Raw genomic sequence first — 26,570 nt, 5'->3', positions numbered from 1 at the left:
TCTCTCTCTCTCTCTCTCTCATTCTTTTACGTTAGTAGTGTCTATGGCACCCAAACGTAAATCCACTCCTGCTCGGAACCTTCTGCGTTCTGGAGCTTCTACTTCTTCTGATACTGCTCCCTTTAACCTTCGGTTCCGTGATGGAGATGCCCATAAGGCATTTTCGGAGAACTTTTCTAAACGAGGTGTTCATTCGGAACGCCAAGTCATTCTGGCGGACTTCGCTGATACTGACCTTCCCTCTGTCATTCACAGTAAGGGATGGGGGTCACTGTGTGACATCCCGGTCACTTGCCCTCTCGTGCTGATATAGGAGTTCTACTCCAACATGCACGGGATTGATCTTTCAGTACCTCTCTTCTTCACTCGCGTTCGAGGTACGCGCATCCCTGTCACACCGCAGCTTGTTGCGGATGTGCTTCGGGTACCTAGGATAGAGTTTCCTGATTACCCCTCTTGTGAGCGTCTGAGGACTGTGTCCAAAGATAAGCTCATTTCTGCTTTTTGTGAGCGCCCTGCTGATTGGGGTGAGCATCAGTTCACATCATGTAGGCCTTTTGCTAAAGGTCTTAGATTTATCAACATGGTGATGACTTTTGTTCTCCATCCTCTTTCTCACTATAACTCTATCACAGAGCCTCATGCTCAATTTTTGCTATCACTTCTAGAGCATCTTGCCATAGACTTTCCTTCTCACTTCATCCGGTCTATCATAAATGTTTATCTTGATTCAGCGTCCCATGATAAGCTCATCTTTCCTTCTGCTATCACGCGGATTCTACGCCATTTTTCCATTCCCTTTCCTGTGTCCGACCACTTCACACACATATCTGCCATAGATGCCGCTACCATAAAACATAGTGAGGCGCAGTTCAGGTCGAGATAGCCGGGTGCCACTCCTCCCTCCCGTTCGGCTCCATCCAGATCAGCTCTATCTACATCTGCTCCTTCTTCCTCTTCGAGCGATGTATCCCTTGGAGATATTATGGCGCAGCTGCAGCGCATGGACACTCGTCTTGATACACTCTCTGCTGAGTTGTATCAGGTGAATGTTCGTGTTGGTCGTTTTGCACGACGGCAGGCGACCATGGGTGGATTTGCTCCAGAGGCTACTCCTTCACCACCTACTCCAGCAGCTTCAGATTCTGAGGATGATGATGATGATGATGATGGGGATGCTAGCTCTACCGATGAGATGTCTACATGACACTCTACCCTTTGTCACTCGTGACAAAAAAGGGGAGTAGTTTTGGGCTATGAGAGTAGTCATCTTAAGGGGAGAGTTAGTATAGGAAATTTTTGATAGGGGGAGTGTTGTCATTTTTGAGGGATGTAGTGAGGCTATATATGTATTTTTTTCTTTTCTTATCTCTTAGATACATTGATCTTGTATATAAGGTCCTTTGACCATTTTACATACATTGTACTTATATTCTTTATATGTGGATGTATGTTTCTTTCACCTCTCTCTTCATGTGTTGTTTCTTTTCTATCTTTATACACATGTTCTTTATACTTGTATGCAATCTATTTATTTCTGTTTCACACCAGATGCCTTGATGAGTTTTGTTTAAAGTGTTTCAGAAATACAAGTTGTCAAAGTCTACTTGCCATAAACTCTCTTCTTGCAAAGTTTTTCAAGAGTTTGTGTTAGGATAGATTTTATTGTATTCAACTAGTGAATATGAGTTGAGTGATTTATAACTTCTCTCATATGCTCATTTGTTTGTTGTGGTTTTGTCACGGATTGCCAAAGGGGGAGATTGTTAGGACATATATGTTTTAACTTGATTAAAAACATATGTCACTTATTTATGTAAATTGGCTAATCCTTTAACAAAACACACTCTACTTGTAATTGGGTAGTTCTAGGTGTTTTTAATACTTCAAGAAACAATGTTTCAAGGTCAAATATTGAAGTCATCAAGTCTGTCCAAGAAAAAGCAAGCTGAAGTGCAAAGTTTTTAAAGCTCGACACCTTCTCGATAGCTACCTCGACACCTGCTATCTGTCGAGATTTAAAATTTCAGATTTCTAATCTGATTTTCTTGGGATCCGTGAATATGTTTTTGGGCCTTCTTTTCTTCTAACCCTAAACATATAAAAGGATTGTTTTAAAAGCCGTCAAGTGTGACACAAGTTTTATAATCATTGAGCAATCTCTATTCAAGCAAATTGTGATCAAAAGACAAAGTTCTTGACCTAGTTCATCTTCCATCAAGAAGTTGCTGTGTATTTGCACCGTAGGGTTTTGTAACCAAGCATCTTCCTGCTATTCATCATAAAGGATGAATTGAAGAACTTTGCAGTCAACCATTCTTCCTTAGTTGGTGTTCTGAAGTCGCGTACTTGGATCCGCGCATTGGTTAGTCACGTACTTGGGAGCCGTGCATCAAAGGTGGGAACTGTCAGTACAGATCAAGTCCAATTGGGTATTGGGGTAAGGGTTCAACTATAGGTTGGTAAGGTACTTGGGATTCCTTTACTTGTAACCGCTTGATTTGATAATAGTGGAGTTTCGGGAGTGGTGACCTGAAAATCACCCGGTGGGGTTTTTGCCGTTAGGGTTTTCCCCATTCGTAAACAAATTACCGTGTTATTTATTTTCCGCTGCATATTTAGTTTTTGGTGATTTATTTGTGCTTCCATAAAATTGCATGATTAATTGATTAATTAATAAACTTGGCTAATTTAATTAATTAAGGTTAATCACTAGGGGTCATTCAGATTGTGGCCTTTCACATACAAGGTTTTACAATACATCAAAGGCACTCCAAGGCAGGGTATCTTCTTCTTAGCTCAGTTAGATTTCCAATTGAAAGCCTTTTGTGATTCAGATTGAGCTGGATGCCTAGACACAAGGAAATCAATAACAGGCTATTGTATATTCCTTGGAGATAATTTGATTTCTTGGAGGTCCAAGAAACAAAATACTGTTTCAAGATCCTTAGCTAAAGCTGAGTACAAATCCATGACATCAACCTGCTGTGAAATCACTTGGCTTTTCTATCTGCTTAAGGATTTCAAAATTCAACATTCTAAAGCTGCACTTTTGTATTGTGATAATAAGACAGCATTACGCATAGCTACAAATCCTATGTTTCATGAAAGAACAAAGCACATTGAAGTTGACTGTCATTTGATAAGAGAAAAAATTCAAGTAGGCATGATCAAGACCTTCCATGTTAAGATATATATGTAGTTAGCAGATGTGTTTACAAAGGCATTAGGTGTACCAGCTTTCATGAATTTGATAAATAGATTGGGTTTGTTAAACATATTTAGTAATTGCATCATTTATCCAAAGCCTTTCCAAGACACAGAAGTTGTTTCCACTTTAAAGGCAGCTCTGGTCTTGAAGGGGACTATTAAGAAGCCTAGTCAGAAGAGTAAAGGTGAAGTAGTAGTGAAGAAGGAAGGCAAGACTCGTGTAAGGAAGGCTATAGTGAAAAAGAAGACAATTGTTCAAAACGGCAGAAGCATTGGTATTTTACTAAGAAAACTACTTGTAGTAGTAAAGGGTAAGTGAAGCATGTGAGAGGCACATGAGGGAGTTAGTCATTGGTTACTTATTAGTGGACAGTTGGCTAATTATTATTGGAGGAGTGTTTTTAGGAAAGTTGTTAGAGGTAGTTAGTTATTTCCCGCTCTTTTGCTTTCTGTTAGAGTTGCAATCCATAGTATAAATGTAGAGTAATGCATTGTAATTCATTAAGTTCTTGTAATCACAAAAATTCAACAATAAGAATTTTCTCTCTTACTCAAAAAATTCTCTCTCTGTTTCTCGAAGTTTCTTGTAGTTTCTTTGATAGTTTTTTCTTGATTTGAATTCCCTGTTTAGCTTCTGATCTTTAACAGCTTGCTTTACAAATATATAGATCCACATGAATTTGGAACTCTTACACCATAATATCTATAACAACCCCCCTCAAACTAAATGTGGAAACTTGAGTTTGAAATGCAAAATCTAAAAAAAAAAAAAAAAAAAGGGCTCAGTATAGAATGGAATGCATGAAATAGACGTTGACAACATAGATGGTGGTGATTGACAACGGAAGATAACTGCTCTGGTCGAATGATAACTGCACTAGTAGCTAAAATGATGCATTGACAGATAAAAGTGTCGTAGATGGCCAAATGATGGTGGTATTGTCAAGCGACAACCAAAATGAGACCATCAACTATGGACAACATCACCGATGGCTGGTCAACAATTGTTTTGGGGGGGTCCATGTATTGGCTCATGAGCAATTTGTTTTCAAGTGAGAGAGAGAGAGTGGAAGTAGAATTAATGTGATTTGAAATGATGACTTACATTCATATCAAAATACCTTTAGTTTTTACATATTTATATCAAACCACGTGTGTTACAATGGATCCTAATCTATGGTATGTTAAATACATAATAGCTAACTTTAGACTTGTAATATGTGCACTACAAGTAAGATTAGAATTAGTTTCCTCTAGCTGTCTTACCATAATATGTCTAACACTACGAATCCACATATTTCTCATTTATAGTAAGTTGAAATTATTGTTTTTAAGTGTGGGTGATGGAAAAGTAGTGATGGAAGACACGGCCGAAGTTCAAGCTAAGGTAGGAGCTCTTAAGGGTAGATGTACTCCTAGTGGGGCTGGTTCGAGGTGCTCTGACAATCAAATTAGAAATTATTTTTTTAGTATAAATGTTCACAAAGTAAATGCATATGAATTTTTTGCACATTTTAGCTAAAATCTTGTGTTAGAATTTATAAGGACTCCTTTAAGGGCATTATTATGGTTTCCCTATCCCCCAAATCCAGAGGTTAAGTCTAACACCACATATTCCTTGGAGAGATTGGGGAAGGGTGTGTAAAAGAGGACATTCCCCTCCTTCTGGGTTGTAAATTAAAGTACATGTCAAATAGTGTTTAATGCAAAGACCTTTATAGGTTTATATTGTACTAGCAATGTAAACATTGTAGACATACAAAATGTTATAAATGTTGTACACATTTGCAAAAGTTGTACATTTATAAGGACTTCTTTAAGGGTACTGTAAGGGTTTCCCTATCTCCCAAATCTAGGGGTTTGGTTTGACACTGCACATTCCTTGGAGAGATTGGGGAAGGGTGAGTAAAAGAGGACACTCCCCTCTTTTGGGTTGTTTGGTTTGACACTGCACATTCCTTGGAGAGATTGGGGAAGGGTGAGTAAAAGAGGACACTCCCCTCTTTTGGGTTGTAGATCAAAGTACATGTCAAATAGTATTTAATGCAAGGACTTTTATAGATATATATTGTAGTATCAATGTAAATTTACATTGAAGACGAACGTGTAAATGTTATTTAAATTTGCGAAAAGTGAGTGAAATTATACTTTGCAATATCCTGGCTCACTCATCGTACTGGCCTCATTGGCCGAGAATAGCTACTTAGGCTAACTTCCATGGTCATAGGGGATATTCAAGCTGGGTTGATCTCCTTTGTTGGATAGTCGCAAGGAGGTGGGGCAATGCTCAATCATGATCTCTAATACTATTGTAATAGGATTTTTTAAGTTAGGCATTGTGGTCGGTGCATTCTTTTGCACCGATGGCCTTGGCCCAATGCGGGTATCAACATTTTTTTTTTTTTCAAAAAAATAAATAAATAAATAAAAATAAAAAAAAGATGATATAGTCCCTTAAGCACATAATTAAAGTACCCTTAATTATCTTCTCCCATAAATCCCACACTTAAAATTGAATTTTGGCTTTCTCCTTCACAAATAAGTGAAGATTAGTAAGGTTAAAAGGTCCTTAATTAGGGTGATTAACGATGGATCTGACATTACACTTGTATAAGCACTTACAGATTTGTTTTTTTTCTTTCGGTATGATGGAGATATTTAACCCTTTTAATGTAAATTAAAATTAGGCTGTCATCTTGTCCTGTTTCTCCTGTATATGACTGACACAAACACAAGGCTGATAATTAAGAGGCCAACAATTACATGCCACACGATGTAGGGTCCAGTCCCTCAAGGATAAATGGAACTTTAGCTTGAATTATATACTTTCGTTTCGTATAGGATAATTATTAATGTGTGACTACTGACTAGGTCTCAATGTTTATATCATAAGTGCCCTCGTGATGATGACATGATGTACCTCTGGATCCACTAATGCTCCATTCTGAGACAAAGAAAGACATATGGTTGCCTAATTTAGGGCAACCCAAACGTACGAAACTAAGCCTCTATAGCATCATCAAAATTCAATCATACTCCTTTCATACTAAACTTAACCAATTATTCTCTTTAAGGTGATCTAACTTGCTTATCAAAACTGACAAATAAATAAATAATTAAATAAAAGACGTTATCTCCATCTTTACCTACATGAATATCTTCACCTACATGAATATCTACTACTTCAAAACATCTCCTCAATTGTAAATATTTGGGGTCGTAAATAACTCAAATCATTCATAAACAACTTGAGTTTGTCTCGATAAAAAGTCTAATTATGTTTTTTTCATTTATAAACAAGTCAAGTTTGAGCATTAATTTTAGACTTGTTCAGTAAACGAGTTGAACCCAAGTAAATAAAATTGTTTGTGAACAAACTTGTAAATATTAGGCCTCAGTACAAAACAAGCTAAGTCTAGACTCATTTATGGGTTAGTTATAAGTTTGAAATGAGCTTAGCAAATAAGCTCATATCTTACTAAAAATTTAATTAACTGGAAGTTGCAACCTCTCATCCAAACCAAATAGGTTTGATAACAAACTTGATATAAGCTTGATAATGTACTTATGTTGGACTTAAGCTCAAAAACTTAAAATTGAGCTATTGTTTGAGCCTCGAGCTCAGCTTGACTAATGATAGAGCTAAGATGAGCTCAATTTTTTAAATTTTTTGGCAAGATCGAGCTCAATAATTACTTGTAAGTTTGATACAAACTCAAGCTAAACTTGAACATTTTACTTTTATTGTCGAACTAAATTCGAACATTCGTTACTCTACAATCTAGTGGAGTGTAAATTATAAAACGGAAAGAAGTGGAATTAAAAATCTAATTTCTATACCTAAACAAAGAGAATATAAACTTAATTACAACACTAGTGTCGTGCGTGATCATTATATGAATTTTTTTTTTTTTTTTTTCCTTGGCAACGCTGCATGTTACTTGAAAGCAAAGCAAATGAACAAGATCTCATGTGTTAGCTCATTCACTCGCGAATTGCTGTTTGCCCCTATAATTTCATTATTGGTATAGACTAGTTATTGTAAGATAAAATTTAGAGTTGCAACGGAAAATAAATATACCTTCAGCCGTAGTTGTTTAAGTGTTTAGAAAAAAAAAAAATACTCGTTATATGATAGTGTATATATAAAAGGTGCCTTCTAGATTATGACCTTTACCTCACATATTTCCTTTTGATGGAGACAAACTATATATATATATATATATATACTAGACTAGGAACCTTTTATATTTAAGATTTGTTACATAACCCTCCTTCCAACAATGAGTTTAAAACTTGTAATTTCAAGGTTTTTATTAATCAAAAGGGTTATCCTAATTGAGAGTTACTTAGAAATTGTTATTCATCATAACGTCTTTCAGAAATAAAATCCTTAAGACATAAGTTTTTATTTATCACTAGTCGCAGACTCGCGCATTGCGCATGATAATATTATTGTTTTAGTTATTATTTATTAACAATTGGTTTTTCATTATCTTTTAAGTTAATAAAAATCATACATATACTTTTTCTTAAATCTTTATATATTTATTTATTTAATGTGAATCTTTACATATATAAACTCTATATATTTCACTTCTATATATACATAAAACCATAGACTACTATTCCATAATGATAGTGGCTAATTAGTTTTATCATTTTTTTCATGATCTCATTTGTGACGTTTCTTACCATTATCATATATTTAATTATTGATTGATGATTTGCATAACAGAGACGTTAAATGAGAGGTACCATCGTTCATTAGATTTTCAAAAGTAAGGGTGAATGAAAATATATATATATATATATATATAGTTTAAATGGAATGTCAAAAAATGGATTTTAAAATTATCTAATTTTACTTCTTATGTAATTTCAATTATTACTAGAGAATGTCTCTTTTTTAGTTATGATTGGAAATATGGTTTCCATGGTTAAAGTTTGATTAGTTTTCAATTTAAATGTAGTATTGCATTTAATTGTTGATTATTGATTTAATTTTTTAACCAAAATTTGATGATGATTCTATTACATTAATAAATATGCATTATTAGTTTCTTTTTTCTATATTTGGTTTGATATCCTCATTAATTTTTTTTTGTTTTTAATTTAGTGTTTCTAAGTTGATATTTGTTTTGTATTCCATTTTCCTTTGATGCATTGGGAGTGAGAATGAATGTGTCCCTAACATTTCTCAACTTTATGAGGACAAATTTATTAACTAAATTTAAGTCAAATATTATATATTTAATTTTTCAAAATAAATGAATAATAATATGTCGAAGATAAAACAATATTTTAATCTCACTAAGTTGAAGGTAGTATTCTATTCAATCATTTTGCCACATTTTCATATTAAATTTATTGATTCTATCTTCTGATAGACGTTTGTAATAGATGATTTATATATATAATCTGCTATTTAAATTAAGAATTCTCCATCATATGTTACTCTTTAAAGATATTATTAGCTATATAAATGGTACTTTTGGTTTATAAGACAAGATCAACAAAATGTTATTTTTATATAATTATATCTAGACAATATTGCAATGTCATGATGGACAGGGACGGAACTAGGATTCAAACTTAGAGGGGGCCAAAGTTCTTTGTTCTTAGATTTTAAAAAATTGGAATATATATACTAGAGGTTGACAAAGTTGCATTATTAGCATTAATTTATTAATTATTATTTGCATTTTTTCTTTAAAAAAAATTAATAATAGGATTTTATAATCAGGAGTTTTGCAAGTCAATTGGCACATCTTAACATTTTCAAAGTCTAACTAATGTGTGGATGAAGCGATCAATATGTGGCATAGGAGTTGTCTCTATGTCTATGAGGGTAGAGTCATTTGAGAGGGGCATAGAGCTCTCAAGTGAGAGGGAGAAATTGGGTAAAGGCTATTGGGTTTTTGTGATTTTTTTTTCTAGGATTTGTAATTAATTTTTTGTTATTGTTTTTGCTTAGATCGGATTTATGATTTGTCCAAATATTTTTCTTATTATCTGAATATGTGCTTTTTTTTTTTTTTTTAATTATAGATTTTGCTTGTTATCTATTTGTAGGATTTCTAGGGTCAATTTGTAAATTTTTGGGGAAGAGGGCCAAGTATAAAAATTTAAGAGTCAGAATTAAAATTCTTTTTGTTAATGCACATACTAGTATTTTTTTTTTTTCAAAGGTTTTTTTTGGGTGGGGGGGGGGGGGGGCATGGCCCCCTCTGGCCTTGAGTAATTCTATCCCTGATGATGGATAAGTTAGTCTTATTTTACTATATAATCTAAGTAATCATGCGTTTTATGAATTTAAAGAGTTATATATTGCGGGATTTATTCATATGTTCATACAATGAAAAAAAAAATTGTTTTTTTCATTTTACTTCATTTTATATTTCCACTTTATGATATATGATTTATTGATTGTGAGAAAGAAAGAGATGTCAATCTATGTTTTGGAAAAAATACACCTATAAGAGTTGATTCGCATACATACTTATAGTATACATGGTTATAAGTTAGTATAATAGTTCTCACACTATAAAATAAAAGATAAATTTTTTATTGCATTGTTTTTTCTTACTAATCTTACTATATATAATATCCAACTACAAAATATATTATGTTACACTACAAACAAACAAACAAACAAACAAAAAAACAAAAAAAAAAAAAAAAAAAAAAACTCTTCTAATTTAAAACATTATTTCAAATAACACATATTGACTTTTAAAGGATATACAATCTAATATAATAATAATTGAACATATGGAGGATGTGATTGAATTTAAATGTTCAATAAAACAATATGAGAAGAAAAAAAGTAAAAGTAAAAGATATAACAATAAACACCAAATTATCCAAATCATGCTATGTAATATAATAATATTACATTCTTATATACAATCTTTAATTCCTTATAATGCAATATGATAAAATTTAACAATCAAAGTGAACCAAAAAAGAAAAACTTAAAACACAATTAAATCGCATCAACCTAAAGTAGAGTTCAAAAATACAAAAAAATTTATCAACCTAAAGCAAAAAAAAAAAAAAAAAAAAAAAAAAAAAAAAAAAAAAAGGTTGAGAGAGAAATAAATTTTTTGTGAGGAAAAATTATGCATATAATGGAAGAGAGAATGTCAAATTTATATTAAAAGGATAATAATAAGAATAAACAAAATAAAGGAAAATAAATGGAAAGATGAAGAGTGATATTAAGGTAGAGGGTAGTAGGTAGTGGGGAGATGAAAAGGTCAAAGGAAGGCGAAAGGTTGAAGAATGTGTAAATGTTAAAAAAATGAGTACAGTTTTATTTATTTGAATTTAAATAAAACATTATATGTTTAATTTTAAAAAATAAAATATAAGAGAAAATATAAATAATTTAATTATATGGAGTATGGAGAATGTGGCTAAGTTTAAATATTGAATAAAATAAGATGAGAAGAAAAAAAATGTAAAAATAAAAGATATAACAATAAACACCAAATCATCTAAATCATGTTATGTAATAGAATAATATATATTATATTCTTATATATTATCTTTAATTTTTATAACGCAATAGGATAACATTTAACAATCAAAAAGAACAAAAAAGCATTTTATCAACTTAAAGTAGAGATGCAGGAAAAATTAAAAAAAAAAAAAAAATTACTCCAAAACATATTGTGAGAGAGGGAGAGAAATAACTTTTTTGTGAGGGAAAACTACACAAAGAATAGAAGAGAGAATGACAAATTTATAATAAGATGTTGCGAATATGAAGAGACAAAATAAAGGAATGGAAAGATGAATAGTGATACTAAGGCTAGAGGTAGTAGGGAGATGCAAAGGTAAGGGAGCAAAAGATGAAAAGACAAAATAAAGGAAAATGAAGAGAAAGATAAATAGTGATATTTTAAGGTAAAGAGTAGTGGGAAGATGAAAATGTGTGGGAATGAGAAAGGTTGGAGAAAATGTAATTATTAAAAGAAAAATGTAAATGTTAAAATAAATTATAGGAAAATTGAAAAGAAAAATGATAATGACATGGATGCTAATGTGACTTAACTAGAGCGTAGTAACAATAAATGCTACGTTTTAGCTTTTAGATATATATAGATTTAAATGTGGGCTACATAAAGTTTTCTTAAAATCTTACATTTTCCCACTTGGCCTGCTTGACATTTAAATTACTTGATAAATAATATTAACTTTAACAAGGTCATGATATTACTTATGTCAAATAGTTGTGAAATGCTCTCACACAAATAAAGAATTCAATTCATGAATCATGGCGGTAATACCCTTAATTATAATGAGTTCTTCATTCCATGTATTATAATGTATGGTAATCCTTATATGAGTACTTTATAAGACACTAATTCTTTATGAATGGACTACCTATTAGCCATTTAGGTCCTCTTTTATACATCCCCACAGATATATCATCATTATATATCTCCACAAATATATCTAACTTAATACATATATTGAATGTGCATAAAATAAAAATCATATATTTTCTTCTCCAAAACTAACCAAATATGTGACCAAACATAGAATAATTAGAGAGAAATTAAACACCAAATGAGCTAACAAGTTTCATATGTCCAAAAGACTTTTATACTATTTTGCCAATAAATCGTTAGTTATGAAATTAACATATATTAGATCAATAATTTTAATTTAATGGACACTTTCAGTTTCTTAAAATTCTCTCTTAGATTGAGTTATTTTATGTCAATATGTTTATTTTGGCTTTTTCAATCATTGTCTTTAGAAAAGAAAATTATAGTCGAGTTATCTTTAAAAATCTTTAAAGGTCTCATCATAAAATCAATAACTTTGAAACCTATCCATAATGCCTATCTTAGAGCATTCTCATCAAGAATGCTATAAAATTTAGCATTTAGCATCTCAAAAAGTTACATTTTTCATTTTAACAACTCACTTTATAATACACAACATCAAAGGTTCTATTATTTTACCACTTCATTTAAACATTCTTTTTTTATTCTTTCTTTATGTTTTCAGTTAACTACCATGTACCTGTTTGTGATAAAGTTTTCTTCCTTCAACTGCCATGAATGTATCTTGTGCTTGATACGTATGAGATAAGGGAAGTAAAAGCAGGTTTATTGCAATAAACAAGTTAATTAAGCTTAAACAAGTTAATTAAGCTTAAACATAATTATGGTTAACTGCAATTCTTCTTTTCTTTTTCTTTTTTTTAATACCAGAAAAGGAAACAAGTACTACACAAATGCTGGATGAGCCCAGCTATATGGTCCAGGGACTCTAGTTGCAGTCTTAGCAGCACTGCATACAGAACCTAGAATAATCCTGGGAACAAATAGGACTTTGCAACACAACCCTTGTTGCTTTAAGTATGAGATGTCAGCAACCATAGTTTTTTCCTGCCAACTAGGTGTGCAACTAAAATTACAGACTTGAGCTACTCTTTTACTACTACACATAAACAAAATTCTGCAAAAGCCAAGCCATTTAGCTTTGACAGCAGCTTCCACTAAGGCTTCTTGAGTTGCTGCATTAGCTGTTGATGCTCCACTAATGGCAGCAGCTATCCAGTGCAGAAATCCAGCAGCCACCCAGGGCAGAAAAACCAGTGCAGAGGAAAAAACAACAGTTAAATTAAAACCAGTGCAGAATAAGAAAACAGCAGCCCACACTCTGCAGGCAGCAGCTATCCAGTGCAGAAATCCTGCAGCTACCCAATGCAGAAAAACCAGTGCAGAGGAAAAAATAGCAGCACCCCACCTGTTCACATCTTCATTTTTTAGCAATAAACTTGAATGAAATTGCATACTTCGACAGACATAGAAACAATAAAACATAAACACTCTAAAAACATATTAATGCTTTATTTGTTCAATAAAGCTAGTTGCATTGTTTGACAAAATGGCTCATCCTGAAAACATGTCCAAATAAAAATTCTTGCGACTTTGAGTCTCCAGGGCAGCTCCATGGCAACTTTGTGCTTCTCCATGCAGGGATTTCCTTTGACAACCAAATAAACTCATTTTTTAATGGAGTTCCTACAAGGTCAAATTATTTTAATCAAAACCAAACAAGTACCATATCATATGACTAGCACATGTGGTTGGCTACCCATGACCCCAAATTCTAAATTCTAAAGTCTGCAAAATAACAAATCATAACCATAATCTCTTTTAAGTCAAACCTATAGGACAATGAAAACATTCCTACAAACCCATTTCAAACAGCTCATTATTCAAACATTTTTAAAGACCTTGGCTTGAGACTCAGTTGCAAAAACCAAATTTCCAAACCCCCAATTACATCACAACTCAACATTGGGTACAAGTACAACTCCGAAAACACCTAATGATAATCACATCATCTATAAATATACTAAATGATCATAACAGATTCACTTACACTAAACTAAACCAAATTTAAGATTTTAAATTTCATTGTCCAACCCCACTGGGTTCTAAATTCAATTGAAAATTTTCCAGTACACACTATCTACAACCAAGAATTTAAATTTTCCCGCCACAAAGTCAATGAACTATAACAAGAACAAGAACAAGAACAAAAACATAATATAATGCATAGATTACAACTAGATTGAAATGCTGAATTACAATACCATTTCCAAGCTCCATAAAAGATTCAGACCAAAATCATAGAAAGATTGACAGATATAACTAACCTGTTTTTGGAGTTGAATCGGCTAGAAGCTTTGCCCCAATCGTTGATAAACTTGTGAAAGCAATACAAGACCCACAACCAAACGTCCAATCCCTAACCCAAACCAAAACCTAATAAACCATTGTTTATACCCATGGAGCTTCAGTCTGACCCATATGGAAGCCTAATCCCCTCCCTTGAATCTTCGGTTTTGAGATGAGTAGATGGGTTTCAAGGCTGGGTTTTTGGGTTCGGTCAGGGAGAGAAGAGTGGGTTTTTGGGCCGGCCCTGGGCATGGGAGAAGGGAAAACCCAAAAAAAAAAAAAAAAAAGGAGAACCAGAATAAAATAGCACGAAGAGGCAGAAAAAAATAAAGAAAAGGAAAAAGGTGGAGCATGAGATGAAAAGAGGAAAAGGGGCAAATGGCACACGTGTCTGATTAAACAAATAATTTTCTTTTTCTTTTTTTTAGCTAGAGATAGCAGGCCATTAGAGCGTCCAGAGCCGGAATTCTCATCTCATCTTATTTTACCATCTCAAAAAGTCACTTTATTAATTATACAATACAATTTTACAATACTTCTAGCATCCCAATTTTTATTTTCTTATTCTACTCATTAAAATAATATTTTCACACAATAAAATAATATATCCCAAACCCAAATAAAAACAAAAACCCAAAACTCAAAACCCAAATCATAACCACCTACTACTAGAAGTCTAGAACATACCCAAATTGTTGTTCTCTTGAAACCCTAGCCACAAACTCCGGCAACCCACAAAATCAAAATCAAAATCAAACCAAACCACGGCAACCCCCAACTCCACCACCATGAACCCACAAAAAAAAAAAAAAAAAATCAAACCAATTCCTTCAGGCACCGATCATAGCACATAAAAAAAAAAAAAAAAAAAAAAAAATCCCAATCCAAAACTCAGAAAAGACAATCCACAAAGAAGATGATCCACCACGATCCACAGAGAAGACGATCCACCGTCACCCAAACCCATGCCACCGTCGCCACCCAAATCCGACCCAAACGCCGGAAACCCATGCCCAACTGCGATCTCCACATCCCACGCCCAACGCCAATCTCCATGGCCGATGACAGTGGGTCAAGCCATGGTGTGGTGGCTATAGGGTTTTGAGTCTAAAGTGAGGAGAACAGAATGAGAGAGAGAAGGAAGATAGAGAAAAGAAAAGAAATAATGAAAGAGAGAGGAGAGAGACAATTAAAAAATAATTTTTAGAAATACAATTGTGCTACAGTAGCATCTTATTAATAAGATACTACTGTAGCACAATTGTAAAAAATTTTACAATTCAGAACATTTACAAGTCCAAATGCTAGGTGATTTGTGGCTCATAATGCCAAATAACCCTTACATTTGGCATTCCCGCTTCCGGATGCTAATGCTCTTATAGCTGGATGTCAAAATTTATAGCATATAACACCTTTAATGTAGTATCCCATGCCACCGTCGCCACCCAAATCCGACCCAAATGCCGGAAACCCATGCCCAACTGCGATCTCCACATCCCACGCCCAACGCCGATCTCCATGGCCAATGACAGTGGGTCAAGCCATGGTGTGGTGGCTATAGGGTTTTGAGTCTAAAGTGAGGAGAACAGAATGAGAGAGAGAAGGAAGATAGAGAAAAGAAAAGAAATAATGAAAGAGAGAGGAGAGAGACAATTAAAAAATAATTTTTAGAAATACAATTGTGCTACAGTAGCATCTTATTAATAAGATACTATTGTAGCACAATTGTAAAAAATTTTACAATTCAGAACATTTACAAGTCCAAATGCTGGGTGATTTGTGGTTCATAATGCCAAATAACCCTTACATTTGGCATTCCCGCTTCCGGATGCTAATGCTCTTATAGCTGGATGTCAAAATTTATAGCATATAACACCTTTAATGTAGTATGCTTTTTTAGAATTAGATGTTAAAAAATAGTATATTTAACATTTGAAACTTTTGATGAGAATACTCTTATAGCTTCATAGAATATAGGATATCTTACATGACAAAATCAAATCACTACTTTCAAGTAGTATGTCATTCATATTTAGGTGTAAAAACAATACATTACTTCCACTGATCTTAAGGTATATACACCGACTAATAATGTGCATAATAAAACCAAATGGCATAACAAAGTTGAACCTTTATATACCATTAGTGAGATACTTATATGCCTAAATTTTGAAAAGTGTAACTTCTATTGGGGGTCAAACCTTAATGGATCTTCTAAATTAATATTAATAGCTTTCACAAAACCTTTAGCTTTATAGGAATAAATTCCTAAGTTCTTACTCTTGAGCAATTAGATCACTCTCACCCTTGTACTTAATTTCTCATTTGAAATATTTTATTCAATGAGATGGGTGATTCATCCACATGAGTGCCAAGACATAGATCTACAAACCAAAAGAAAATAAACTTTAATGCTATGAAACTTAAACTTTAATTCTAAATTAATCAATGTTAATTTAGTAGTAAATTCGACCTTCCTATGGGTAGAGGCTCATCATGCATAGATTTCTTATAAAACTTTATTCATAAGACTAGTAAATATAAACACTAAGAATCAAATTTTCCGCACCTATGGGCCTAGGAATAATCTCATCTTAATGCTACATTAACCATTTTATTCCCACTAAATCATAAAAATAATAACCACCCTATGGGACCAAAATGAATTAATTGCCACTTAGATGCCTTTATTCCTAATGAGATCTTATCAAAATCTCTTGATGTGATTATCATCATGGTTTAGGATGCTATGGCCACTCCCATGTCATTTTGATATTCGCTACTTTAAATAGCATCGTAAAGATCAACAAATCCTCATGTTGATCATGACAGTATGCACCCAAAATTGATATGAAATAATATTTCAAAACATGATAAGTGCAAAGAAACCTAAAGTGTGCTTAAACAAATTCCTCACTTCAATGATCCAAATCTCATATGTAACAATAAACTTTATGAAATAGTTGCAAACTTACATGCAACACATTTATCCCCATAATTTATTGTAAAATGTTATGGTTTCCAAAACATAAAGATGATTTGTGTTATCATGCCAAATATAGTGGACCACAAAAATAGTCTCTAAAGCAATTTACAATTGAAAATTGTACAAATTATTGAGGCATGTTTATCATATGAGCCACCATACTGTCACAAATTATTTTCCAAATAACCGAGATTTTATATCCAGGAAACAAACACAAATACTTGGATGAGCACTTGATGAATATCAAAATCAAAATCAAATTTACGAACACTTTAAGTGCCTTGGCATGTATTTTAGTCAAATTACCCACTAGTCCACATCAGCATATCGTCAAATACTATATTTGGACAGTTTAAGATTAGAGAAAACAAAGTCCTATAACATATCTACCTTTGAAACTATCTAGTTCTATATAAATAACAATCCTGTGAATTTCAAATTGATACTTCCAATCTCAAAACTCAATGGTAATTCGTTATACATATACCAGTAAAGATGCAAAACAAAACTTGTTCTCTAGGATTTAGAGTACACATGCTCTATATTTGCATTCAACACAACTTAAATTTCATCCCAATATTAAATTAGTGCATACAAACTTTTATTGTACAAATATACGGCAATTGGAAATAATAGAAATTTTATTAACTAAAATCACTAAACAACATAGTATGAAGGATGGCTTTAATACCAAATGTAAGATAAAATTTAGAGTTGCAATGGAAAATAAGTATATCTTCAGCCATAGTTATTTAAGTGTTCAAAGAAAAAAAAGAATCGCTATATGATAATGTATATATAAAAAATATCTTTTAGTCTATGGTCTTTACCTCACATATTTCCTTTTGATAGAGACAAGCTATATATATAGGCTTGACTAAGAACTCTTTTAAATTAAGATTTGTTCCATAACCCTCCTTCTGTCAAGAAGTTTAAAACTTGTAATTTAAAGGTTTTTATTAACTAGAAGAGTTATACCAATTGAGAGTTACATAGAAATTATTATTTACTATAATGTCTTTCACAAATAAAATCCTTAAAACATAAGTTTTCATTCATCATTTCAAGGTGAGCCACGTAAAGATTTCTTAAAATTTTACTGTTATCATTAATTCTTCGTTGGTTTGACACCTGGGCTATGTGACAAATACACAAAAAGAAAAAATCTAGAGTTTCAGGAGCCATCGAACTAGCAGGAATAGAGGGAGGGCAAATTGTCAGACTGTCACTCTGCAAGCATTAATCATTCTTCGGTGGGTGGGCACATGTTAATTCAACACTCAGATCCCCCCTTGTACAGCATTTGACATCTCCTAGTCCTAGGATAGATTTTTTACATCCTTTGCAATCTTCAAGTATTTGGTCCCTCAAAATTGCAATTGATAGGCCAAAATATTTGCCTGGATCTAAACATCCCATTCTAAGCTTGCTTAAAACTTCTTATTTAACCGTGTATTGTGGAAAATTTTCTGCCATTGTCGATGAAGCAGATTGTGTGCTATTAGATCAGCTGTCCATCACACACACACACACACACACACACGAGGAGTCTTCTCGGGGCATGTGGATCCCACACTAGTGCATAGGGGTGTTTGTGGTGCATTGCAATGCATGAGCCATTTTTAACACCACACCTCTTTTTTGTAATCACATATGCCATGTGGAGTGGTGTGATTTGAAATTAGTATATCTTTTAAATTTTGGGCTTTTCCTGCCTAGTTCAAAACTAATTTTTCCCTTTACTTTAGGCCAAGTTTTAAACTATTATGCTAGTTTTCTTCATTTTAGGTTGACTTTCCTAATCAACACTTGTTAGGGTTATTCAAATTTTTTTTTAAAGAAAACTAGGGCTATTAAACTATTAATAATATATTTAATATTAGAAAATAAATATATCAATATATAGAGAGAGTGCAGTGCGGTGCGATTCGGATAGTTTTTTTATTATAAAACTGCAACTATATCACACTATGTGGCGGTGCGGTGCACTATTACTTACGGTGCGGTATGATTATATCATTTTACATGTAATTTTGGTATGATTTTTGCGACTTATACAATTTTACAGCATCAATCTAGCTAACACATAAGGCTTTACCAGTGGTCCTTTAGTCTCTGAGAAGCGCTGGATTTTCCAGTGTGCATCTTTTGCTAAGTTGCTATCCGTGGTCAGTAGTAACTCAGTGGGCGTCAAGTCATTATTTAAATTAATTCTGTTGTACGGACTAAGGAAGTGGGAGTTCTCGTTTTAAGTACTTGGGTGAATTTCTGTTTGACAATTCTTTAGGCGCTGTATCAAAAGCAAGGGTAGGAAACAAATGATAATCGGTCAGACCTTACATGATTTCATTTATCTTAAGGTGGTACCATCAAATTAAAATGCACAAGCTTTTAGTCGCACGCATGTATTTTGCAAAATTGAAGGTGGTAGTACCAAAGGTTTTCAGATTCGGATCGTTCAATGAACTATAAAAGAAAAATGTTCAAGGTTTTTAAGGTCAGACCGAGATTGAACCGTGGTTGAACTGTGATGAGTCATAATTAATTTAATAATTAATTAAAATATAAGTAAATATATTAAATTAATAAAAATTGAAAAATTACCTAAAATGGTCCCAAATATTTGACTATTCAATCCAATAAACTTTTTAATTTTATTTTTATGGAACCCAATATAAAAGTTAATAGACATTTCCCATAAAATTAATTGGGAAAAAAAAAGTTAATAAACATTCCCCATGAAATAATCAAATAGTTCCAAATTACCTAAAATAGTACCGAATAGTTTTGCCAGTTTGGTTATTAGTTTGTCTCACACTAAACTTTTGTTGAGAGCCCCAAGGCTCTGGCTGTGGTTGACAGTCAGGTTGAGTAAATGAGAAGGCAAAAACAAGAAATAACAAGAGAAGAGAGAGAAAAAAAAAAAAAAAAGAGAAGAGAGGAAGACAAAGAAGGCAAAAATGCAGAAATAATAATAGAGAAGAGAAAATGAAGAATACTGAGACAGAGAAAGAACAAGAGACTAGAGAGAGCGATATAGAGAAGAAGAATGAGAAGAAACTATGATGTGATCTCAAGTCTCAACGTCTAACAGCATATTTGAAGCTACAATAATGGAGATCTACTTCTGTAAGCTTGTAGATAATGTATTTTTTTTTTTTATAAAAAGTTTAGATTCAAAGGGAAGTAGGGAACTGTGTGAAGCAGTCTGATCACGGTTCTCAGAACCATGAGGTCCGACCGAGGTTTGCACGAGTCCTTGTTTTTTGCATATAAAACGGTTCTTGAAGTTTAAAGAACCGCAAAAAAGAACGGTTAAAAATTTTTCTAGTCGGACCGTACGGTCCAGTCTGGGTTTCAAAACCTTAAGAGTACCATCAAATTCTTTTACTCCACCTGTAGGGCCAGAAAGTCAGACAGCCCCAGCCCACTTAGAACCGGACCCAAAAGCCCACGCCGAGGATGTATGTAGGGTCCGAGGGTGAAAGTAAGAAGCCCAGTGTCCAAGAAACTGGTCCGAGGACGACTCTGTCCTCGGACATCCGAGACCATAAAAGTGAACAGGCAACACACCATCAAGGGGGGTCTTCCTGAATATCCAAAGAGGAAAGAGAAAGTACCACGCGTCAGCAATGGAAGCACGGTGGAGGAGCAAGTCTAGGAAGAACTGTCACCTCCACATTAAATACCCACAACTAACGTCCTGGCCACATTAATGAGGAGGGGACTCCAGAACAGTGCTGCCTTAGTTGCTGCAACCCACAGGAAGAATGGGAAGGTGGCTGATGGGATAGGCACTCAAGTAGTGGCCTGGTTGCTCAACAAATGTAGGGCTAAGATCAATTGAGAAAGGAGTATATAATGTAAGGAATCCCTCTTGGAAAGGGGGGATGGAAAAAAGAAGAGAAAGACGGTAGCAACCTATATTCTCCCAGAAGCAATTGTAACCAATCACTAAAGAAGTAATAAGAACTGCAAGCTCCCAAGAGAAAGGCCGAGGAGCATCATTGTTCATTTTTATCTACATTCGTACTATTTAAATCCACGAGCAACCATGCATGGCCGTTGCATCCCTTACTAGAGCCTAGTTCTTGACCCTGCTCTCTATAAATTCATTGCAGGGCTAGCTAGGCTTGGGTCCACTCTCTCAACATGCAGAAAGGCCCGAACTTGGTCCCTACACCACCTTTTTCCTCTTTTTATTTTGCAAAATTTAAATACCATAGTTTAAGGGTGGTAATAAATTAATAAATTATAAACCATTAACTTTCAAAACTAATAAATTAAATATACTGTACTCCAAAAAAGAAGTAGTGGGAACAACTTGGCAATTGGCATATTCAAGTCGAGGGCTCCCAAAATTTTAAATTTCAGGTTAGCGAAATACTTTTTAAGCGTTAAAAGGAATTCATCAAATGGAACAAGACAAACTTTTGGCAATGTTAAGCATAGAATTAAGAGCATCTCCAGCAGCTTATCTAAATTTTTGTATTATTTGGACAGTGAACAATGATATTTATCTTTTACCTACTTACTTTTTCAAATACACATTTCAACAAATTTTTTATCATTTCTCTGTCTCATTTCAATATTATTTTTTCATTCATTCTTTATTCTTTTTTAATCTTTATTTATTCTTCTTTTATTAATTCTCCACAATTATATTTTTCAATAAAAAACGTTACTGTGGGGCCTGTGGGCCTGGTAACCTCGGCCCACTTCACATCTGGCCTAGGGCCCATGCCGAGGAAGAAGTATTGTACGAAGAACGATGTATGAAGGCCTAAGCTCTTAGAATCCCCGCCGAGGATATCCCTGTCCTCGGCAGACCGAGACTAACCCCAAATGGTGGGGGGGGACGAGCTTAGGAGAGGTTGTCACCTCCACAATAAATGCGCTCACCTAACTCCTTGGCCACATTAATGGAGATGTGACTCCTGGACTGGATAACCTTAGTCACTGTAAATCACTTGAGTACTGATAGTACAGCTGATGGGACGGACGGTCAGAAGGAAAGCACATGGATGATCAACAGATGGAAGAAAGAGAAGAAGGAGAGGGGGCTATATAAGAAGAACCAAACAGAACAGAAAAGGGGGGGGGAGAGAAAGAAAAAAGAAAAAGGGAAAGGGAGGAAGCTCCTCGGATGAGTGCCGAGGAGCGACCTTAAGGAGCTGCCTAGATGCCTCGACCTCCAATGGTTGGAATTTATGTTTTTAGAGTTACCTGTCTGTTAGGGCCTAATTCTTCATCCCACTCTCTAAAAATATATTGTTTGACCCATCCTTTTTCTGGGTCCAATCCAAATTGAGTCCTTACAATTGGCACTGTCTGTGGGAAGAATTTGTGCACTAACAGGCGCAACGGACAATTGTTCCTAAATAGCTAGTTTACGGAAGGTTAACAAGGATGTGCCATAAAAATAAAATAAAAAAAATAAAAAAAATAGATAAAATATATAAATAAATAAATGAATAAATAAATTTTTGCAGAAAAGTAGAAGATTCAAAGGAAAAGAGATGAAGCATCGCATTATTTTATTAAATGAAAAAGAAATATAAGATACAAACAGAGGTTCAGACAAGCGTGTTTTAAAGTTAAGGCTACAAACAGAGGCCCAAATGGACCTGTCCTAAAGCTAGCTAGAGGGAGTGGGGCTAAGGCAGGCCTGTTTCAAGGCTACCAACAACTCCTGGGCCGGTGCGGTGGTACCGGCGACAAGAGAGGAGCAAATGCATGGGCGCCTGGCGACCCCCCTCCTGACGTTCCCTTGATTCTCTCCCAGCCCCATTGCGGCTGGCCGTTGGAGACGGTAACACCCGAGCACCAAACATGACGTAATCTTGTGTGTCTCCTCCGACAGGAGTGTGCCCCGGGGAAGAGCGTTATGTACTTCAGGGACCTTCCTCCTAGCCGCCTTGCATGGCACTATCACGGTGATGCCCAAATTTTGCCACGCCGGAAGTCTGACGCGGACTATAGCCGCAGCGGCTCTCGGTTGAGGGAGGAGGGCCTTTAGCCTGTGCGCCCTCACTCCCATCCAGGGCTGCCCCATTTCTCCAAACTTTTATCACAAGTCTGACAGGGTTATTGAAAGAGCTCGAAAAGTTGGGAGGACATGTTTCCTGTTTTGTTAGAAGGTTCATGAAGTGAAGAAGGACGTCTCCCTCCTAATAGCCTTATATAGAGAGTGGAAGTTGGTGAGAATTGATCTACGCAAAACACGAGAGAAGAATTATCGGTGACATTAATCACGACCAAATTCCAAGGCGGCTATTGATCGTTGGATCTGCATCAATCTACGAAAATATTAATGAGAGCACGCCTCATGCATCGAAACGTCAAGCAGGGAACGCGAATAGTCAGGAGACGCCTTGTAACTGAAGAGGGCAGAAACTTGAATTGAGGGCGGGATTACTGCCATGCATAAGGTTAGAATTCTAAACCACCCTTGCCCAGGGCATTGAGAGGTCAAGGATCAAGTCCACAGGGTGGCCCACTTCTGACGAAGCAGGGCATATACCTGAGTACTAGACAGAACCAAGGTCTTGCATGGTCCTCAGACTCAAACCTATGGGAAAACTAGCTACTTACAGAAGAACAGAAATGTTAGACAGAATCAAGGTCTTGCATGATCCTCGGACTCAAACCTATGGGAAAACTAACCATTCAAATATACCTGAGTACTTAACAAAACCAAGGTCTTGCATGGTCCTCGGACTCAAACCTATGGGGAAACTATCTACTTACAGAAGAACAGAAGTGTTAGACAAAACCAAGGTCTTGCATGGTCCTCGGACCCAAACATATGGGAAAACTAACCACTCAAATATACCTGAGTACTAGACAGAACCAAGGTCTTGCATGGTCCTCGGACTCAAACCTATGGGGAAACTAGCTACTTATAGAAGAACAGAAGTGTTAGACAGAACTAAGGTCTTGCATGGTCCTCAGACCCAAACCTATGGGAAAACTAACCACTCAAATATACCTGAGTACTAGACAGAACCAAGGTCTTGCATGGTCCTCGGACTCAAACCTATGGGGAAACTAGCTACTTACAAAAGAACAGAAGTGTTAGACAGAACCAAGGTCTTGCATGGTCCTCGGACCCAAACCTATGGGAAAACTAATCACTTAAATATACCTGAATACTAGACAGAACCAAGGTCTTGCATCGTCCTCGTACTCAAACCTTTGGGGAAACTAGCTACTTACAGAAGAACAGAAGTGTTAGACAGAACCAAGGTCTTGCATGGTTCTCGAACTCAAACCTATGGAAAGCTAATTATTTGCGGAAGAACAAAAGCGTTAGATAGAACTGAGTGGTGGTATGTTCCTCGGATTCACGCTTCAGGGACAGCTGATTGCCTCACGAGACTAAGTCCAGAACATAACCAAGATATTGAGCAAAACATCAGAGTATAACAAGTAAGAGGAAGCATCAATCAAGAAACTAAAAGTAAGCTACTGAATATATATTTCAAATAGAAAATATGTAGTCTTGTTACAATGTCGCCAAGCCAAAAAGCAAAATGAAATGAAAAAGAAAACAAATAAGAGTGTCCTACGCCATCAAAGCGGGGTGATCCAACGAAAGAGCTTACTCCCCCAACTCGGTAGGCAGTTTGTCTAGAGGAGCCTGTTGAAACACCTAGGAACCCTGATTCAAAGGGGTTACTTCAGAGGACCTTGCCACGGTAGGAGAAATCTGAGGGACAGTAAGGGTGGCTCGGGAGTCAGCAGGAGGCTTCACCTTACCTTGGGGCACCTCTTGACCGTCGGTTCCGGCCCTCTCCAACGCCCCATGGGGCTCAACCTCCTCAGAAGGTCTGTCAACTGAAGATGTGTCCTCGGTAGTCTTGATCTGACTTTCACTTGCCACAGGTAATGCAGACTCCTCCTCGGAAGTAATGGGGGTAAGCTCGCGAATTGTGGGGGGATAATATATTCTCTCTGCCCTCCTAAGGTCAGACGAGGCATCAACTCCCGCTTGGTTGAGGGCTTCATTCCAAGTCTGGGAACAAAAGCGCCTGCATACTTCAGGGATCTGAGCCTTGAAGGTAACTTCAGTCTTAGCGACCCCCTCAGCAAAGACCTCATCCTCTGCCTATTCTAAAGAACGCTCAGCATGTATTCTTGCAAATACAGCCTCTTCTTTGGCCCTCACGGCCTCGTCCCTGTCGTACTCGGCAATACCCTTTGCCCCAACCGCCTCGGCCAACTTTTTCTTCAGATCGGCGACGTCCTCTTTGGCAGCCCGCAGCTGGCCCTCGGCATCCGGCAAGTGCTTTGTCTGATCCTCAGCTTGCTTCGTAGCCGCAGCTAGGTCAGAGGCCGCTCTATCTCTATCCTTTGTCATCTCCTCCAGACTTGTGATCGCCTTCTTGAGATCTGCCTCAGATCTCTTAAGGGTACTTGCAGCCTTCAAGAACTTGTCGCGCTCCTATGCCAGAGCGTTACTCTGGCCGTCGACCTCCTCATCCAACCTGAAAACAGCCTGGATGGCCTGCCAACCAAAACAATACGCCGTAAAGGAAAGGGATGATGCTAGGCAATAAAGTTCAAACAGAATAAACAAGTATCAGAGGTCTTACCATGCCCAGGTATCTCTTGAGGTTATAGGCAACTTCTGGCCCATTCATGCTCCCTAGTTCGGCCATGTCGACGGGGAGAATGAGGGATCTCTCCAGTGCATTAGCTACGCGAGCCCCCTCCCCTCCTCAGAATTTCCGGATCGTAGCGTCATCCATCAAAGGTTTTCCATGGAGTATGGCAGTAGGCAGCCAGGCCTGGGGCTCGGATTGTTAAGCGATTTCTTTTCCTTTGTGCTGGCTACCAATTCTCAGTTGTTCAGGAGGTCGGCGTACTTCATCTTCCCCTAGAGAAGAATGGGATCTGCCCCTATCCACGGGATCCTTACCCTTAGAGGGTCTCTTCCTTTTCGGGTCGGAGGATTTAGCCTAAGAGTCTGAAATTGGAGGGACAGAGGACGACCTAGTCTGTGCAGGTGAAGGCTTAAGTCCTGGGAGAGGGGGCTTAGGCTATAACTCATTTGGCACACTTTTCTCAGACTTTCCCTCAAGCAGATCAAGAAGATTGGTTTGAGGCTGTCTCTTAAGACCCATCTCTGTTTGGGTACTAACCCTCGGGGACTAAAGATCGGCTTCGGACAAGTGGGGGTCCCCTAGATCACCGAGAGGATCCTCGAGTTGTTCAACTCGGTCGAATACACTGAATTTGTCCTCTGACGAACTTAGTTCAACCACTTCTTCCCCTTTCTCTGAGCCTCCTTCCTCGGTCTCTGCCACTTTATAGGACGAGGAAGAACCTGCCAACGGAATGCCTTCCGAAATGGGGGATCCTTCGGAAAATGCAAAACCGTCCTCTACCACAGTGATTTGCCTAAGCCGAGGATCACAAGCCCTGATAACATGCCTCGGGACTAGAAACGACTTTTGGGTTGGATCATATCCGAGGATCTTATGGGCGGCTCTAACTTGGTTATCAGTCTCATTCAGAAAAAGTTCTTCCCTAAGAACGAATTCCAAATCCTCCTTATTGACCAGGTAAAAATGACGCGCGAAGGCGTGCAGATTTGCAGAAAGAGAAACAAAACTCCTATGAGCGATCAACCAAGGCAGATATGCACCAGAGAAAAA

General features: G+C 36.0%; 1 long non-coding RNA gene across 1 annotated transcript; it reads right to left on the bottom strand.

The window, feature by feature from the left end:
• Positions 1–12,400: 12,400 nt before the first annotated feature.
• On the bottom strand, positions 12,401–14,223 carry LOC112035501 (uncharacterized). Its single transcript, XR_002885511.2, has 2 exons — positions 13,901–14,223; positions 12,401–13,259 (listed from the first exon to the last, which is right to left on the bottom strand). It is a non-coding gene; the product is annotated as an uncharacterized LOC112035501 (long non-coding RNA).
• Between the last annotated feature and the right edge of the window lie 12,347 nt (positions 14,224–26,570).

Source organism: Quercus suber, unplaced genomic scaffold, assembly GCF_002906115.3.
Source record: "Quercus suber isolate HL8 unplaced genomic scaffold, Cork oak 2.0 scaffold_205, whole genome shotgun sequence".
Taxonomy (NCBI): domain Eukaryota; kingdom Viridiplantae; phylum Streptophyta; class Magnoliopsida; order Fagales; family Fagaceae; genus Quercus; species Quercus suber.
Note: the sequence above shows the minus strand (reverse complement) of the source record. Positions and strands in the feature narration are given on the sequence as shown.